The sequence below is a fragment of the Rhea americana genome, unplaced genomic scaffold (assembly GCF_003343005.1).
Source record: "Rhea americana isolate MKP2758 unplaced genomic scaffold, rheAme1 scaffold_19, whole genome shotgun sequence".
Classification (NCBI taxonomy): Eukaryota; Metazoa; Chordata; class Aves; order Rheiformes; family Rheidae; genus Rhea; species Rhea americana.
Window position 1 is genome coordinate 5,120,129 of NW_028186038.1, and position 19,604 is coordinate 5,139,732.

General features: G+C 37.3%; 1 protein-coding gene across 1 annotated transcript in view; it reads left to right on the plus strand.

Moving 5' to 3' along the window:
* TAMM41 (TAM41 mitochondrial translocator assembly and maintenance homolog) overlaps window positions 1–19,604 on the plus strand; it is a 64,852-nt gene that overhangs the window by 5,584 nt on the left and 39,664 nt on the right. The gene's annotated exons all lie outside the window — the stretch shown is intronic.

Here is a 19,604-nt window from a genome sequence, read left to right on the forward strand (position 1 = left end):
CATATGAACACACAGTATGTGCCTGAGGCATTCTTTCTTTTTCCTGTTTCGCATAAACACCTAACACTACTGTAGTACCTACAGCTTGCAAGCTATTTACAGTAGTGTCAGCTACTTGGCAAAAAAAAAGAAAAATAAAACAAAAAAAATACCCCACCACCACCCTAGCAAACGATTCATTTTAGCATCATCATGGTTCTAATCTGGTGATCTGTATTCCCCCCCCCCCCAAAAAAAAAAAAAAAAAAAAAAAGATGAGAGCAAATAACTAAATTTTTGTCCTCTTCTGGCATCAATTCAAAGCTTCTTTCTGCGGTAAAGTGCCTGAATGCATGCCTTGTTGAATTCTGGGCTGAAATAAGTCCTCCTCTCCTAGCAAAGGATAGTTCTGAGTGGTCATTGAGAAATTAACCGACTTCTGAGGTAGTGACAAAACATGTGCATGCTGTATTATACTATACCATGAAATAAATTTACTAATAATGAGACAGTTTAATATTGAGCTTACAGAATTTGTATGTACTTTGTTTTAAATGCAAGTATTTTTAATCTAGCTTCCTAGAACTGAAGCTTGTACAATTTTAATGGATGTACATGTTCGTATGCCTCTTTTCCTTCATAATTTTTGGGACCGTTGGCCAGTTTTGACTGAATTTGACAGAKTTTGAAAGTTATGTGAAAACGTGGCTAAGCTGCAGCAGGAGTACTACAACCCAGATGAGAAAATATGCAACCACAAAYACTTTCAAAATAGAGCCATCCATTTCCTAAGATTACAATTTCATACGTGTATGGAAAACCAGGCTTTATTTCTAGTGCTCTAGACTACAGGACAACACAAGTAGCTCAACGATGAAAACCAATGTAAGGAACCTGGAAACTTATTTTCCTCTCTTACTGTATCATACACTGTTTCTCCCTGCTTGTCTGTCACACATTCTCTAGTCTCTAGCAGATGAACTCTTTGAAGCAGAAACTGAGATCTAATCTTTTGCATAGCTCCAGCACAGAGGTCTTCATGTGTGGTGTCCCTTCACAGCTGTAGCTACTGCACTAAAACTATCAATATTTTAAACAATCTCAGAGACAACCTCCTTACCACTTTAAGAAATATTCTATTGTGTCAGACTGAAATAGAATTCTGTTTTACCCAGAGGAAGATTGCGAGGAAACTGGCATAAATTAGTCATATAAATTTACATTCATTCGTAAGAGTGACTTTAATTGTAAACAGAGTGACAATTGCACCAGACTGAGCTCTGAGCAGATAAACAGATGTCCTTCAAACTGTAAATCAGTTTTAACAGTGAGAATGCCTGAAGTTGTGAAAAAAGGTCTTACATTTTCACTGAGGTTCTTTTCAAATAACTAGCCTAACGTGAAGCTTTGTACCAATTTAAAACCTCATCTTCTTAAACCAGTTAAAATAAGGGAGATGGGGGAGATAAGGTCATTTGAGTGTTGTTGCAAGATACTTGGACCTGACTGTCCCTCAAAGCCATTTCATAGCTGAGAGTATCTGAAAGACTGTATGTTAAAGCCATGCCTGGCATTCCCTGAGAAGAGGCTTAAGAAAACAAAACAAAAAGCAAGAACAAGGGGAACCCTACCAGTTGTTCAAATTCTGAGGCATTTTGTAACTAGTTACTCATCTGTAAGTCAAAGGAATCCAGGTAGCAAAGGAGACTGTTTGTACCAGCCATGCGTCTAATTCTCTCCACGATCATCTACTGGCCTATCTTTAACTAGAAGGTACATTTTCTTGGTTTATTCAGCTGCCTCATAGCTGCAGGACTGCCAATGTGCCAAGTGCCAGTGGCAAGCTGCACTTGCCAAAGTGCATATTAGCCAAATTCATGCAGCATCTAGCCCACGAGACCTGGTAAACTGATGCTCATACCAGGAGTCTGCGTAGACTATATCTTTACCAGGAGAAGTCTGCCTGAAATACATATCATTTCAGAAAATGCTACTGCAATTTGTTAGTGTGACAGACCTCTTTTTCTATATACTCTGACAGAGCATCACTGAGGTGCAACAGTATATACACAAATAGTAGGTATTCATTTCCTTTCATCATGTCAAAAAGATGACTTAAAGAATGGATGTCAAGAAGTTTGACAGAGAAATCTAAATTCATTTTTGCTTTTATTCTACCCAATTTCTGCAAATTAGTGTAAGAAGAGGTATTAAATATCAAAATATTTAAAGGGAAAAACACATTTCCTGGTTTTCTTGAGGATTCAAAACTCAGATACAATTGAAGTGACAGCAGGCTCCTTAACAGGTATGTCATTCATTCATGAAAGCTTTGTCAGTATTATCATATCCTGAATAAGACAACTGCCTTCTTTACTCAAGTATTTACATATTACTCCTTGACTTGCCTATGGCTATTTGTATGAAGAAGCCTTAAACAATTAGCATTAGTTACACAGACCATACCAGAAGTGTTCAATGACCTCTTGACACTAGTAATTTTTCTGATAGAGAGAGAAACCACTTATTTTCTTTTAAAAAAGTATTTAAGGAGTATGAAACAGGACATTCTATTAGAATAAACTATGATACTTAAAATTTTAAGTACAAAGCGTAACTTAAAGCTTGTTAAAAATCCCATGAAGTAAAAACATAGAACAAACCCTAATAGCTAATACATTTTGAAACAAGAATTGTTATGAACAGTAATAACAGTCCACTTAACAAGCAAAAAAAGGTGGATTTTACTAAAAATGTATTTAGTAGCCTTAAAATGAAAAATATATTCTTTCTCACCAATTACTTGGCACCACTTTGCTGAAATAAACAGAATAAAATGCACCAGAACTCAGAGATGCAGTTCTTACTGAAGCATCACAAAACCACAACTACTTATTTCACATAATTACAGCTATTTTAGTAGCACACAAAAAAAATAAAATGCTAGCCAAGAGAAACACAGTATTCAGCTAAATACTATATAAAGATATGTATTCTGCAATTAGGCTTACTTAAGACAGACGATAAACACAGAAGATCAGCAGGTGTTTTGATTGCTCTATCTCTGTATTTTGAGTCATCTGCTACCTGAGGTACACAAGCCAGATCACGCAAGTGAATGTGTTGGTAATCACTAATTTTAGACTGCTGATATTGGTTACCCTTCTTGTCCTGCTTCCCCTTTGCAATACAGATGAGCACAGCTGATACACAGGGTGACAGAAAAGTCTAAATAGTTTCAGATGTGAATTTTAAAACAGTTTTTGAATTTGTTCTGGATTTTTGCTAACATAACAATTTTTTTCCTCCAGTCCTGACTGAGTACAGTTCAAATTATTAACCCTTCACATTTGATAGATACTGCAGGAGGGCAAACTGCACTTTTGTTTAAACCTCTCAATACTCAGTTGCTTTCACAAATGCCACTGCAAGGTCTGCAAGATAAAAAATATGAGATTAAAAACGCATAGCCAGAGACAAATAACATGGCAAGGGCTTGTCATATCTTTCTGTGACTTCCTGAACTGAAATATAGAGGTACAAGCAGACTCAACACATTACACAGCCAATAAACCTGATACATCATAGCAACAGAGGAACAGCTGCATGTTTTGTGACAAGATGCTCAAAGTAGTGCCAGTGTTTTCAGGTACCTTGAGCTTACTTTGCTCACATTGCTCTGTCTGATGCACATACAAGTGCCAACAACAACCCCAGCAAGCTACTTCATAGCACTGCTTACTTAGCCAGGTCTCCAGTCACGCAGGAAAATCTAAAGTTACCTTCGCAACACATTTTAGTGTAAAACAAGGATTTGCCTTGGAAATTCAGGCTTTAGGTTGCTCTAGTTACATCACCTGCAACAGGAGAAGGAACCAACAGACAGGGACCACAGAGTAAGTGCCAGGTGGAGGAGCATGGTGTGCGAGGGAACAGACAGACAAACAAAAATATACCTAACATTTGTGTTCCTTATGTTCAGAGGAAACTGCTCAGTCTTACAAAAGGGCTTTTTGCTTCAACAAAATTAACATCCAGCCAAAATCAATGTATTTTTATATCAACTTCAGTTTTATTCAATGACACGCTCCGAAACTCATATAGCTGTATCTATCTGTCTCCATTTAGTTTAAAAAATTCCTCTTAGACCTTCCTAATGGAAATTATACACCAACTTTCAAACAGATTCATAGAATATATCTGAAGACTTGTGTTACCAACACAAATTAAAGAACGTATTAGTGTTTCACTGAAGACAAAAAAGCACTAGTGAAGCAAGTCAATTTCTCTGCATCTTTTCAATGAAGCAGATTGAACATAGTCATAAGCTGTCTGTAAAGAAACAGAAGACAGAAGGAACTGCTGATTCTGTGTTGCACTAAACTAAGTATCAAAGTAACTCCTCTGTCTCTCCCTGCACCCTGAAAAACACCCAAGCCAAAGCCTCAGAAACAGCTGGAAACCAAAGCCGAGTCTTATCTGTCACAATTATACACACATACAGTTATTACGGCCCATTAGAACAAACCAAATAACAGAAAATTGCTAGGTCAAAGCTAGTGCCACCATTTAAGAGCAAGCTGTTCTCAGACAGACGTAAAGTGTCAATAAGTTATGTCCAAAGTGTCACTGGGGGTACAGCACTGCTCCCAATTCAAGGCTGCTTCTTTCTATTCACCTGTCTCATGCTCTCTCCTTCCTGGGTGAGAAAGAAAATGACGTATTCCAGCTTACCAGAAGTGTTCTCTGTAATTCAGCTCTGCAGTCACCTTGTAATTCTTTAAAATTTGGGGTTTCATAAAATAAACATATATGAAAGGAAGCCTACAGCTGTCACAATAACAGACTTCTCACAATTTCTGATTTCATGCTGCTGCTTTCACCCAAAGCAGCCACCAATAGTCTTACCATACATGTTATCTGTTAAGAAGAACGCAGTGCACCTACATAACTGCTTTGAGTAGCTATTAGTGGGAAGTGGAGTCAATCTTGTAGCCAAAGTTTTAGGCAGATTCAAGGAAAACTCACTTTCTTAAAAATAAATAAAGGAAACCCACAGAACAATCACATCTTTTTGGACCAAAAAACATACAGGAACAGGTATGGTGGAATGGAAGCCACTCAGCTGCCCAAGGAAGTGCATGCTAGGTCACACTAGGTCGAGCAGAGCCAGCAGACCAAGGGAATTTATTATCCTCCTCTACTCAGCACTGTTAAGACCATAGTGAGATTACTGTGAGCTTTATGCTCTCAAGTCTAAGAGGATGCTGAGAAACTGAGGATTCAGTGCAGGGCTGGCAAATTTCTGTTTCCTACACACCTAGGGAATCCATCAGGGATTGCTAACTTAGGAGGCCCACTGATCTAAATCTGACTTATTGCCCAATAAGATATATGCACTTGAGATGAAACATGACTGCAAACTCTGATCATAGTTGGGCACAATCATCATCCATTACACTGTTAAAAGATTTTTTTTTTTTTTTATTTTTAATTGACTGGAATGTGTGGTCCTTCTTTATGGCTGTTGGAGGGTAACATCTGCTGCACAGAGCAACAGCTTGCTTCCCTGTATGCACAGGTTATCAGCATGCGAGTTCTTCCTTGCCATCTGTAGCCACAGTTTAATAACCATTCTTCCTTCACAGGACTCAGACTCCCAGGCTAGAATCCTTTAATCACTTTTTAAACCACACCGCTACGAAGTCCACCCATCTATTTCAGCAGTTTTACCCATGTCCCCCCCCTTAAAAAGACAGACTATGAATCTGGTCTATCTTGCAGGTTAGAATCCTGTTCTCAGCAAAAGGGTCCTTTCCATTCTTCTTTGCTATTCATTACCATAGAGACCTCAAACACTGTTCCTTGTGATTACCTGTTCATTGCACTGTATTTATTATTTTTTCCATACAATCCCCTCACAGTAACGGATACTTCTACTGCCCAGCATCTACTGCATCTAAGTGCCTGGTAAGGGTGGGGAGGCGGGGTGGAAATCAGCAAATATTTACAGAAGTAAACACCACAACAGGATTTTTCAATATTAGTCAGCAGTGTTCTGACAATTGTAACTGATCACGATTAAAAGCTAGTGCCTTACAAAGAAATCCCTACCTCCTGGGCTCGGGTGACCTGAAATAATCAGCCAAATGATTGACCTAGGAAACCTTTCTCCTCTCCGAGGTTTTGGAAAGAGAAGTAATAGAGGTTAAAATTAGAAATAATCTCCTCCTCCTTGTAGCTCCTGTGTCATCACTCAAGTCACAGGGTTTGGGTCTCTTTCCTTGACAGTATCTAAACAGAAGTATTTTCATTTTCAGAGTTCCAGCAGCAGTCAGCCTGCCTTACAAGCCTCTATCCAATGAAGAGCAAGACCATACTTTGCAAGGGGTGGCCAAGAACACCTAAATCACCTGAAGGACCACAGAATTCTCCACAGTGACTGGCCCCTTCATTGTTCCTGTATGAAAATCCCATCCTTTTACAGAAATAAAACTCATTATATAACAATATTTGTCTTCCATTAGTAAAATCCAGATCTAAATAATACCAAACAGCTAAGAGTACAATGCAACTGAAAAATCACCACTTCATCTGTAAGATTATGTACTTACAATGCATAGATATATCCAGAGAAATTACTGCATCTGTTTAATCTCAGACCTAAAACTGACTTTTTGCTCCTTTCACCAGTATGTTACATAATTTCTAAATTCACTTAAGATCTTGTTTTGGGAGCTTAATATATTAGTTGGCTTATCTTCAAAAAATACAATTATAGTTTAAATCACTCGATTCATGCTGTGAATTCCTTATTTTCTCAAAATAATCTAAGCCATGTTACCAGGTGTACAAGCCCCAAACGTAGTGAACAGATGAGGACACATTCCTCAGAAGAGTACAAAATTCTTCAGAACATGCAAGTTTAAGCAGAAAGTTTCCAAGTAATATAGTTGTTCAGGATGCAAAGAAATTCCTGTCATATACAAATATTAGTGCAACTGGTAAATGTAAACCCACTTACTCTCCTTTATTTAGTCAGGGAAGATACAGCCATTAGAGAAAAGCTAAGTGAAAACTACTATAGGTCTTTACAGGAATCAGTAACTATGTTTCCAAATTTACCTAAGTATACTGTATCAATCGGATTTTTCAAAGCTCTCACACATAACCAAAGGCTCTTCAGAAAAATAAACTCTTTAAAAAAAGAAGGTCTACTCATGGACTAACATAGTTAACAAAWTTTAAAAAGTAGGAATAAATAGCCATTTTTCACAGAGGAGGAAGATTGGTGATTGGGGTCATCAAGCATGTTTTGTGGGACTGCTATCGTTCAACATTTGAAAAATTACTCTAAGAGTGAAAATGAGTTTTTCAGTGTGCTAAAAATCTAAAGCAGATTTAAAGGATCTCTGAGTGACCAGAGGATGAAATGAAAGTGCAAGGCAATACATACCACACACACACAAAAAATCTTTGTTTAAACGATTAAGTTTTAAAATTAGGTATTGCTGCTCAAGCCATATATAGGAGATATTTTGATAGTTTTCTAAAAACAGGAGATCAACATGCAAAGGCAATCAAAATGTAGAAAAATATTATGAAAAGAATTGAGAAGAAAACAGAAGATGTTCTGCTACTGTATAACACATTGTGAATACAAAAAAAAGACACAGAAGGACAGGAAATGATAAACAAGGGCAGCAATAACAATAAGGAATACAGAAGCCTGCCACAAATGAAGGACTAAGAGGCCAGAGTTTTTTTTTTTTTTTTTTTTTTTAAAAAAAACAAGTAGCAGCAACAATCAGACATGAGAAATTTGACAGAGATCCATAACTTAACTAAGAAGCAGTTATACAAAATATTAAAAAAGTGAAGAAGCATCTCCTGTGGAGGACAAAGCATAAATGCATTTTAAATGACATGACTTAATGGAAGATAAGTCAGCTGGTGGCTATAAAACACATTTATCTCACTGGCAAAGAGCAGGCTAAAGGTGACATCAGATACAGGCTTACTGCTGCCTGTAGGACAACTGGAAACACAAGGGGTCAAAATCTGGAAAGTGGTAAGTCAAGGGACAACAGCCACAACTTGAAACTTGGGGACTTCAGATTGGGTATCAGCACAAATTTCTTCACCAGGAGGGTACTGCAGCACTGGAACAGGTACCCAGCGAGACAGTGCGACCTCCCTCCTGGGGCAGCTATGCAAAGCAACAGCTGATTCGATCAATGCCAACGATACTCTCGCTTTGCACAGGAACTCTGGACTAGGCAACCTTCAGAGGTCCCTTTCAACCAGCATTTCTGTGAGGACTCACCCTCCATGTATTCCGTTTCCACTGATTTTTGCCTAAACATTCGATACAGGTTGTTATCTGACAGTCTGGTTTGCAATCCTTTGTGCCAATCCATTTCTCCAGCAAGAAGGCCTGCTTTGACCAAATGAGATTTCACATGATCACTGAGTAATTAGCCCAGATGCAGTCCCTTGCTTCTGCTGCTAAACTGCTTTCAGTTCTGGCACTGTTTTATTTAGCACTAGGCTACAGAGATCTAGCTCTGCTGTACCAGGCCAAGCATGATGTTCATACAAATAGGAACAAAACTCAGAGTGGTGAGAGTAGCCATTTAGTCTCTTGAATTACAATTTGCAGATAACAAAAGTATTGTAATGGAAACACCCAGGGGCCCCTTTCACTCTACGATTCTGTGACCGAACGATAAACTGAAGTGATATGTAAAGGATTTAATTGGGGAATATTAAAATATTTTACTATTTCCATATACGAACCCCAGAACAAAAATGGAAAGTTAATTTCAATTAGATTGATTATCCAGGTGCCAGATTTGCACATGAAAAATTCTGAATTTTGCTCATCTAAAATACAGCCATTACTAGAGAACATAAGAAATTTTTCATTGTTTACTCTGATACAAAGTAAACTGTGATATTTTTCTATCAAGATTCTCTCATTTTAAGATTCCTACCTCTACCAGATACTTATGAAATAGATTGTTTTCTAAGGTCTTGTGTAGGAAGAGTGGGAGATGCTTGCAACTTACTAACTATCAAAAATTTCATCATCTCTCCTTCTGGGAAACAGTCATATAAGTGGGTTGTTTCTCCTTTAATTAGAACATAAAGGGCAGAATTGAGAAACTGTGGCACATTTATCACTCCATATGCCACTGTGAAAGAACGCCAGAGACTCAAGCATTTTAAATAAACATGTCACGTAAGTACATACAAATTTGTTTAGATTAAGCTAAACATATTTTAACCCCATTTTAAATCAACACACCTATGATTACAAAAAGGTGTTCTTCACCTTGTCATTTTTCCCACCATTTACTTCAACTGCTGCCTCCTAAAATTGTTTTATCATGATTCTTTCTACCCATACAAAGGCAAAGATGTGGCAAAGGAGAAGCATTCTCTTGATTACTTTTTTTAATTAATGGTCTGTATGACTCACTATTTTTCTACCGTATTTATCAGTCTCTCTTGGGTAGCCATTTTTTTTTAAACTCCGAATGTTTTCCAGCAACCAGTCTATTATACCCAGCTTAAAATCCTCTTGAAAACCATTCCCACAAATTCAGAAAGATGTCTATTTAGATGTAGGTGATATCATTTTCTTTTCTCTTTAGTACAGGAAGGGAAAAAAAAATCTAATAGCCTCTGTTTGTTTACTGAACAGCTCTGACTCATCTTGTCCAAGCTGTCTATGCTCTGAATGAAGTGGAGGCATTCTGGAGAGACAGAGGGGAGAAAAAAAAGACAGAAAGAGAAAGCACAAATGTGATCCTGTCAGAGAGTATATTCCAAAATATACACAACAGGGAGCTGAATCAAGATCTTAAATCCCCAGTGTTAAGTGTTATGTTTTCTGTATTCAAAGAGCAAACCGTGTGCTGACATTCTAATCTGTTCTGCTTCATAAAGGAAATTCAGAGGCAAAAAAGCATCACCAAGACAGGAAGCAAAAATATTCATTCTGCATCTTCTTACAGGCCTGTCTCCAAGCGGCATACACGTGTTTCAAAATATGGCATAAAAAAAACCATAGCTATTTATGCCATCACTACTTTACTTTTTCCACCCTCCCTCTCTTGCTTAAAATTTTCACAAAATTTCATTTGATTATATCTGGAACATGAAAATGCATGTTTGATTATGAAAATGCATGTTTGATTCTATTGACCTAAATACTCTTAAATCAAAATAGTCAGAGGGAATTACACATAACCTTCACGAAAGTCAATACACATAAAAACTTGGCTAAAAAGCGATTTCTAATACTTTCACAAATGCCTCTGGTTCCCTCAATCAAAAGAAATAGGGATTTGTCTTCTAAGGTTTAACTGTCACGAATAATTCTGCAAAGCATCTCAGCTCTGCACACAGTATCAGCTCAGTCTTCAAAACTTTGTTAGTCACATGGCTTGTCAGATGAGTGAGAATATTGTTTCTATCCGATCTCACCCAATTCATTGCAACAGGCTGCCATTTAGCTTTCCATCATATTCCTCTATAGAACAGTTTGAAAAAGGTTCCTAGAGCTGCTTCTTGTGACTCTAAATTGGAGCTAAACTAGGCAAGTACTGTTGATGACGGATGGAATAAAATTCTTGTCAGAGACTAGATGAATGCTGAATGAACATTATAAAAACAAAAATCTTACTGTATTTTATTTCAAATTATTAACTTTGTGAAGCCAGTTTAGTGACTCAAATTCTAAGCATCAATATTGCTAATTTCAGAAATATTAAGTCATTAAATACTATTTCAATTTACAAAGCCATTTTTTTTATTGGAGCATGTTAACTTTGAGCCACAAACATATTATGCCTAATGAATTAATGCGAGCACTTCAGTTACATAATCCTTTAATTTTTAACTGCTACGATAGGGATTTCTGGAAAAAGTCATATAGCCACTGTATTTACTCAGCACTTTTCAAAAACCCTCTGTGGAAACACTTTGTATTTCTTCCACTCTTCTAGATTTGGAGAAACGTTGCAATTTAGCTAGCACAACACACTATTATTCTTGTGCTACTCATTGGAATTTTGGAATAGCAAAGCCTGTATTTCTAACTACAGTTTAATCTTTTGCCTAGATTTCATACCATTATGGCTAAATGGTGCTCTCTGCCTGCATTCAGACTGGCAGCAGTTGTAAAGTTGCAGTTTGCACAGTGCCAAGCTGAAGATAATACACTTCTTCCAAAAGCAACCAAATATTTCACCTTCTGCCAAACCAGCAGGTGCCACAGCTACTGGGGGGGAGGGATGACTCCTGGGCATCATGCAACAAAAATGGGCCAAGGTAAGCTGACTGAAAGAACAAAATCCTTTAAAGTTTCTACTTCCCTTTGGGCCAGGCACCAGTGACCTTCAATCAGTCCATCTAGGAACTCCCCACCCCCTGCCACCCCTGTTGAGTGGAGTCCTTCAGGTATAGCCCTTTTTAAAGAATATTCTCCCTGAAAAGCATGTTTGTCTTCTATGTTCGGGGTTGAAAAAATTCAGTTCGTGGGCCAAGAACCATACTGCTGCATTACATCATGAAGCGGGTCTACTTGCTCCTCTGTCTAAAGGGCCCATATACTTTATAAGAAGTCAGTAGCTCTTCATTAGCATCCTGGTAGGCACCTTCCTAGGTCTTGTTCAAGGTACTAATTGTGTATAAACACATCCCTAAGTAATATTTCCAAAAGGACAAAAAGGCCAGTAGTACATTGGCAGAAGAGAATTAAGAATCAGGCCCAAGACAAATTTCAAGCTTGTTCAGAAGCTTTTTACAGTTCTCAGTTTTCTTGCTGCTACTCACTGTCCAACACCCTGAGGTACTGGATTAACACCAGACAGGATGCTTAAACGATGCAAGTGTTTAAGAACTTTTAGTGAAGCAACTATGGAAACACTGGCTTAGCGCTGCATCTCACCTCTTTGCCTGAATCACCTCTGATATAACTACTCCATTTAATGAAGGTTTAGCAGGGCAGCTTTCTCACATGATTGTACATACCTTTTCTAAGAATCTGTAACACATTCTCAAAAATTTTATACCTTGGAGCTATGTAACAAATGAATACATAAGTGATCAATAAATCTAGGAAAGTGATTTTAATCCGTACGAAGTTTTTGTTGTACCATCAGCTAAATGAACAGAAACCTTCAGAAGTAACATAATGAAATTATCAGAATTGATTTTTAAGACTCCTACTAGATTTGCTGCACCTAGTTCTTCATTCTTTCCCTTTATGCACATATCCTCTTCTCTTTAAAAAGACACACAACTGTAGGAAAGGCAAATAAGTACTGTAGGACTGTTGGGAAAATGCCTATTGTTCACCTATCAAACAAAACTCCACAAAAATAAGCTTTCCGTTATTATAATGGATTTCTATATCTAATGTCAGAATGAAGTAGATTTTTCACATGCTCTGAAAAAGAGACAGATTTTAAAATTAAAGCTCCAATACCTTGTTAGACCCATTTACTTCCTCACACAGCACCAGAAAGGTTTTTTTTTTTAATTTTCTTCTTTCTGGTGATGACTCACTGCTCATGACACTGAGCAGACTTACCATCCTGCTGAAGATTAAGTAGTCTCATGAAACACAATTAGAATGAATTTGTACTTGCCAATTTGTAATTGCATTCAGAACAAACTTTATATTAACAGTCAAATCACCACCTAGCAACAGTGAAACAGTGCACTGTATCTGTCCAATTCAGTCCCCTATAGTACTGAGCAAAGACGTAAGAGAAAAAAAAAAAAAAACATTCCCTTCTGATTTCAGTAGTAATTAATGTATGTCCTGAAGCAAAAGAGGTAGCATGCTACTTCAGGTTCTAGGGCTGTCTCCAAAGACACAGCTGTATCTAGTTCATACAGCTAGTGAGTCTGASATGCATCGAGTGGCTCCACTGCCATGTCCATGTGTAACTGGACAGCCCAGTAAGCAAGCAAAATATTTGAACAGCAACACATTCATGAAAGAAAAAAACCCAAACCCCTAAGTTTCACATCATTAGATGAAAAAAGGAACATGTCAATGCAAGTGTTTAGTTTTAAGTACTAACATATAGAATGCACTGGTCAAGCAGGACAGATATGCAGTCCACACAGTCATCCAAAACTTTACTTACACATTGATCTTAAATATCTAGGCTAAGATTTATTTTTGCAGTTTGACAGTGCTTGTACCTTAGTCAAGTAACTCAGTATTCCTCTTACCTCATTATCTCTAGAAAGCATGACTAAAACACCCTATTCACAATTAATGTGAGATAAAACTATTTTTATTTGCCACTGCCTCTTTGAGTTATTCTTTATGCCCACAACTTGGGGGAAAAATACACTGACTTCTTTAGACTCTTTCTAGGAAGAGTTCTCAAAGAAAGCTCTAGCTTGGCTATTCTGCAACATGCTGTTTGTTTATCTAGGACACATTGCCACAGGATTGCAAATGGTTATAACCATGTGTATAGCACAGATCAGCTGCACAGGAAAAATGTAATACTTCTCTAGCTCTCCAAAAGAGGTGACTCAATTCTAAAAGGGGTTCAGTACACTCAGCTTTGTCTTATATTTTTAATTATAGAGAAATAACAAACAACAATTACTATGCCCAGCACATTGTATTTTAAAGTTACCTGCCTACATCAGCTGTATAATCATAAAATTTTCTCAAACTCTACAGTACATCTCAGTACCTCAGCAGTGAAATGCATATATGCAATAAAAAGCAAGACATTTTGCACAACAAAAAGCTTGAATTATGTTTCACATATAGAGAAAAATACTCAATGCCTCTATAGAGGCATGTTCACTATTGCTGTGTTTAAGTTACATGTAAAGAGTACACACGAAATTAGCTACCTAAACCGGAATTAGTGCTGCAGACAGGTGGCTTGCTCTGCAAGGACTTGGGAATCTATTCAAGAGGAAAATTTGGCACCTTGATCCTTTCATGTTAGTGACCTAGCAGAGGCTGCATGCATGACCTGAAACAAGAAGGGGCAGTCAATCACTTGGAAATGCAGTTTACTGGAAATTCTGAATTTAATTATCAATAACGACACTTAAAGAATCCCATATCCAGTAGAAGAACACTCAATTTGGAGAAAGTTTTAATTAGACACTGTCAGAAATTTGCCAAAGTAAACTCTTCAGTCTGCTGGCTCTATTCTGCCATTCTACCATATCCCAAGTTAGAGGCCAGGCCAGTGGCCTGCTCTACAACCTACTCTTTCCTAATGCACACATTTCAGCTTGTGCAAATATTCGTGAATTGGAAGATTACTTTCTAAGCATAGATTTCAGGTACTTAGACTCTTGGCAATATAAATATTTATACACAGCTAAACAGCTCCAGAAGAGCTGTACGTGAACCTACCTCAAAACTAGGCAAGATCTCAATCACAAAGGCACTAATTTAGGATACAGGAGACTGATCTTTCTGGAAGAACACAAGTCTCAGTAATTCAGGCAATTTATTGTGTTCATATTTTCTTACTCTTCTCAAATTTTCTTTAAAGTCTCACAATCATTCCAACAAAGAGCAGGGATTTTTCTTTTTTATTTTTGTAGAATGAAGGAATGTTTTCATGTTTTCAACTTTTAGTATTCTAAGTTTGTGAATATGCACATGGCAAAAACCTTTTGTTGGTTCACAGTTGTACATTGTAAGGAGAAAATTACAACTGCTACAGGCTAGCAGACAATAGCACAGATAAAGTATTAAGAGCAAAAGATATTCCTGAACATACCTAAACACAGCTGATCACATTATACAAACCAACCATCTTAAATTTTAACACCTCAGTATCTTTGGATCTAATCCAAATTTCATTATACAAACAAACCATCTTAAATTTTAATGCCTCAGTATCTTTGGATCTAATCCAAATTTCCTTCCCACACACAAATCTGGACCATGTTTGTTGTATCTAGAAAGACTCAGATTTCTCTCATATTTCGCTCAAAAGATTAAGGCAAATAGACCTTCGTTATCTTGTACTAGTTTGCAGTCAGTTCCGCTCTTCCCAAARGAGATTATAATAATTATCTAGATTTTGTACTAGAATTTAAAAAAATTATACTCTTACTGAATCAGCTGTTTACAAATAGAAATTGCCCATCCATTTTACATTTATACCCATTACTTTATAAATGTAAATGTCCCTAGACCCTGTTTATACAGCTCGTGATTCAAGTTTATCAGATATATTAGTGCATTTTCCTTGGGTTTTATGTAGAGGTCAGTATTCTGCTTAAATTTCTGCAGCATGAGGTTTGTTTCACACTAGTGACAAGCAGTTGAATATCATCTACATACCAAAATATAACTGTTACCTATTAATCTATGTATTCTAGGATACAGTAACCTTGTATAATACACAAATAAATTCCTACAGAAAACAAGAGTGCAAATAACACATTTCAAGAGGATGTTCTTTTCCTATCTTGTCTCAGAGGACTCTTCTGCCACAGTACACCTGAAGTAGTAATGAAAGCTTTGCATACTGGAAAATACACTTATGCTAGCATGCAAGACATTTTTAATGCTTTTCTTGTCTGACAAATGAAATTAGATGAATTCAATACATGCCAAGTGGAAAAAGCCACAAGTGACAACTCAGAAGTTGGGAAAACCACATGGGTCTCATGGATGCAGTTGTGGGCCTTTAGACACATCGCTACTTCGATGAACTTACTAAGCCAATAATTCTATATATGCTAAATTTGTAAGTACCAATTTCTTCACTGAATGCTATACAAGTTTTCTTGAGTTTGGCTAAACCTTTCAGTGCCATACTAATATAGACCTTTATCTCAAGCTGATTTCAATAACTGAATTCTACTGCAGCATACACATTAAACCTTATAAACAGTATTAAATGGACAATGGTATTTTTTGTATCATCCAAGATGACTGTCTTCCCCCCCCCCCTTTTTTTTACTCATATTTTAAGTTCTGGTATTACATTATTTTCAGATGAAAGCCCTTCCAGCCCCTTGCGTTTAGGCTCCATCAGGTTCATTCTTCACCAATGCTGTTCTCCAAAAATACACACCAAAGGACCAAGATCTTCCTTGCATGCTTTATTATACAAGGTTGGCAAACATACAACTTTGTTCTGTCATCAAAAAAAAGCCTACTGCACATAAGCACTACAAGCCTACCTTTCAAAAAAGACCAATTTCCTGTTTCAACTCAAAAAACATTCCACTCCAGCATAAAGGGGGGTGGGAGAAAAAAAAAAAAAAAAAAAGAAGAAAAAAACCACACAACAACTTTTGGTTTCAGATTTCAAGACTTGGTCTCAGACAAACAGAAAGGATAAGTCTGACCTGTTGAAAAACAGCAGTTTTTAATCAAATTCTGTACATAATTCTTGGTAATACATTACTACTTGAACATTTAATTCATGCAGTATCCTTACCAAGTCAGACACTGCCATTGCCATAACCTCAGTCACATGGCAAATCTCTGCAGTAAGGTCAGAGAACTTCTGCAATTCCGGAATCTTTTGCCAAAAAAAAAAAAAAAAGTCTGCCCAGGTGAACACACACACACACCCCAAACAAGAAAGGGCACCTTGACCTGACACATCCACTCTAACGGGAGCTACATCCTCTTACTGATGATATAAAAACTGCTGCTGAACATCTGCCATCTTCACATCAATTCATGCTTTTTTAAAAAATTTACCTCTTAATTTTTTCTATTTAACATATACTCTATACACCATGGAAGCTCTTCCAGACCATACATGTTGCTATAGAAACAGATTAATTTACCTATACTTAAATGGTTAAAATGCATAAATGCAGAGATCAACAACTGCAAAACTGAACTGGTGATGGCTTTCAAGTTCATTTTGAACATGTCAAATTTCAAGCAAAATAAGTGAACAAGACATTTAGCAGCTGAAGGTAGAATCAAGTTTGGATCTTTGCTGTCTGAACAAGTTTAACGGGCACCTTAAATAACATCTTTAAATAAACTATAACAAACATTCTTTGGATACCAAAACCTGCTTGCTACTCACTAGTATATTACTATTTGTTTAGTGATTTCTCCCTAGACAAGAATCTTACGGAATAAGGTTAATTCTCACACTTACTGAAGAAAAATTCTAATTATTCCAGGCATGAAAAGTAGTCTGTTTTCATGTCAGTCAAAGTGAGTAAAGTTACATTTCCACATGGGTACATTCACTATCACTACATTTAAGTTGTGTAAGAGTGCACATGAAATTAGCTACCTAAACTGCCTACATAAAGAAAAGGAAAATATTTCTGTAACACGACACAGTCGCTCTCAGATAATGACCACCCTCACTGCCCTCATATATTCAAACGTTTTATCTTCTCAGTGATGTAGCTAAAGAATACTATCACAAATCTTGGCTAAAAACTTTGGGTCTCTGAATATCTTTTTCTTGATGTGTTACTCAAACATTCATATGCAGCTCAATAGGAAGTTTATTTAAACCAGCTTCTTGTTATTTACCAGCTTAATACTTGCAACCAGCCCAGCTGAAGGCATGAGAAACTCCAAGAATATTCCACCTGGACTTAGTATTTCACCTTTCTGAAAACTTCCATGTCTGCTGGAAAGAAGTAGTCAGGGTGATATTCACTTCAGAACAAAGAGAAGGTGAAGAAAAGCCAGTAACTGCTTCCATGCACAGTGCTGCCACTGGTCATTTCTTCTGCCTCTCCTTCCATACCAGCAGACTGATCAGTAGGGCTGAGGCCAAGACAGTGCAGCCTCACAGACACAGCAGTGAGGCTTCTTTCAGGAAATGCCAAGTTTGCCCACTGCACGCTCCACCTGCAAGCTCTGCTCAGAGATTGGGAGCAGCTAGAGGTGAACCTAGCCAAAATCTGCAGCGCAGAATCTGGAAGTGGGAGGTTACACTGAATTTATCAGAAGATACAGAAATGGAAGAAAAAGAACTGTTAAATTCTAACGCGAGAACTGAAGTTAGCAACAAACTAGGGAGGTGGGGGGTGCACTGAAGGCAAAGGATGGAAGAGAAAAAGGAGAGAGGGGAAATAAAAGATATTGAATTAAAATGCTGGCAGACTGATGTAACTAAAAGTTGCCCAAGAATAATATGTACATGAATCATCTCAGACATTTGATTGAATTAAAGATGAACATTTCTCCATGAGCAGATTTCAGAAAGGAATAGTGCCTGAATGTCCGTTTGAATCCAAAATGAGTTTTTGCTATCTGCGGAATATGCAAGACTTGGATTTTGGGTGCTTGAAGGGAAAGTGAATCAGTGACTGCATTTTAAATTATGGCTACCCTGTAGATATGCAAGTTCTTGTGGCGCTGACTAGTTCACTTTCACTTCAGTGTAATGTAAATACTCTTTCTTACACATTATTACTATCCATCCTAGAGCTGTCCTAGAGCTGTGTTAAAGATATGACTAACTTGAGTGAGCTGCTGCCCACAGTGTTACTGTAACCATCCAAATTTGGTAGTTCTCTAGTAGGGTTAGATTTCAACAGTGCATGTCCACAAGGTATGTCACAGGCGGGGGGGGGGGGGAAGTCTCCTTTGTACAAGCAGAAGCCACATAAGCACCTGGGTTCTTGCTCTCTGCCCCCAGCAGACTTTATTACTGCAGGCAGGACAAGCTCATGGCTACCTGGAATTGCTTGTTTGCATCCACTCAGCTTAGATCCCAGAAGAAACCGTGCTGTAGGCCAGCGTAACACAAGATTTCTGTTGAAGAGCAGCATAATTTACTTTCCTCCTTCATTTGCCCTGTAGGAAACACCTTTAGATATTTTGCAGCTTTGTTTTTCTCAGTATTCCCTATAATAGAAGTAGTCATTTGCTTCATGATTCATTTTTGCCTGAGAATCTCTGAACATCATCATGCTGAAAAAATAAGTGCCACAGCTATGAAGTATCCTGCACTGTCAATGTTTTTGTTATTCAATTACTTAAATTGCATGTTGTTTTTTAAGCCTGATAAATGAAATCTTTGCAAGTCAGAAAGCTTTAAAATCCAACTGTAAGATACTCACAAATATCAGACTGTTCCTATTAGTGAAGAAGTTGGCATTTTTATAGCTCCCAGAAAGCCAACAGGAACACTTGATGTTGATTCTAGTTCTGGAATGAGGAATCTTAAAGAAATGAGATCTGAGTCAGCTTAATTGGCTTATTTGGTTTAAAGTGGGTGAACTACTCAGTTAATAGGGTATTTTGAGAGAGCATGCATTTTACTTTGTTCACATTTTATAAGAATACTGTTTCTTAATGCGCATGCATACATACGTGCATATATATACACACACAGAACTGGGCATAAGCTGGAGCGATCTGACTAGTCCCCTTTGGTCACCACCCATGTAATACATATTCTAGCCAGTGGACAAACAGTAAGAATGTCCATTTCCTTTAATCATTCAGTTTTCATATCTGTATGTAAAGCATTTCTGTTGTTCTACTTTTTAAATCCATGATACTTGTAAATACGAAAAACATCTTTTACTTAAATATGAATATTTTTCTCCTTAGCAATACATCATGAAGTCTGCCAAAACTAACTACTCACTCAATCTAT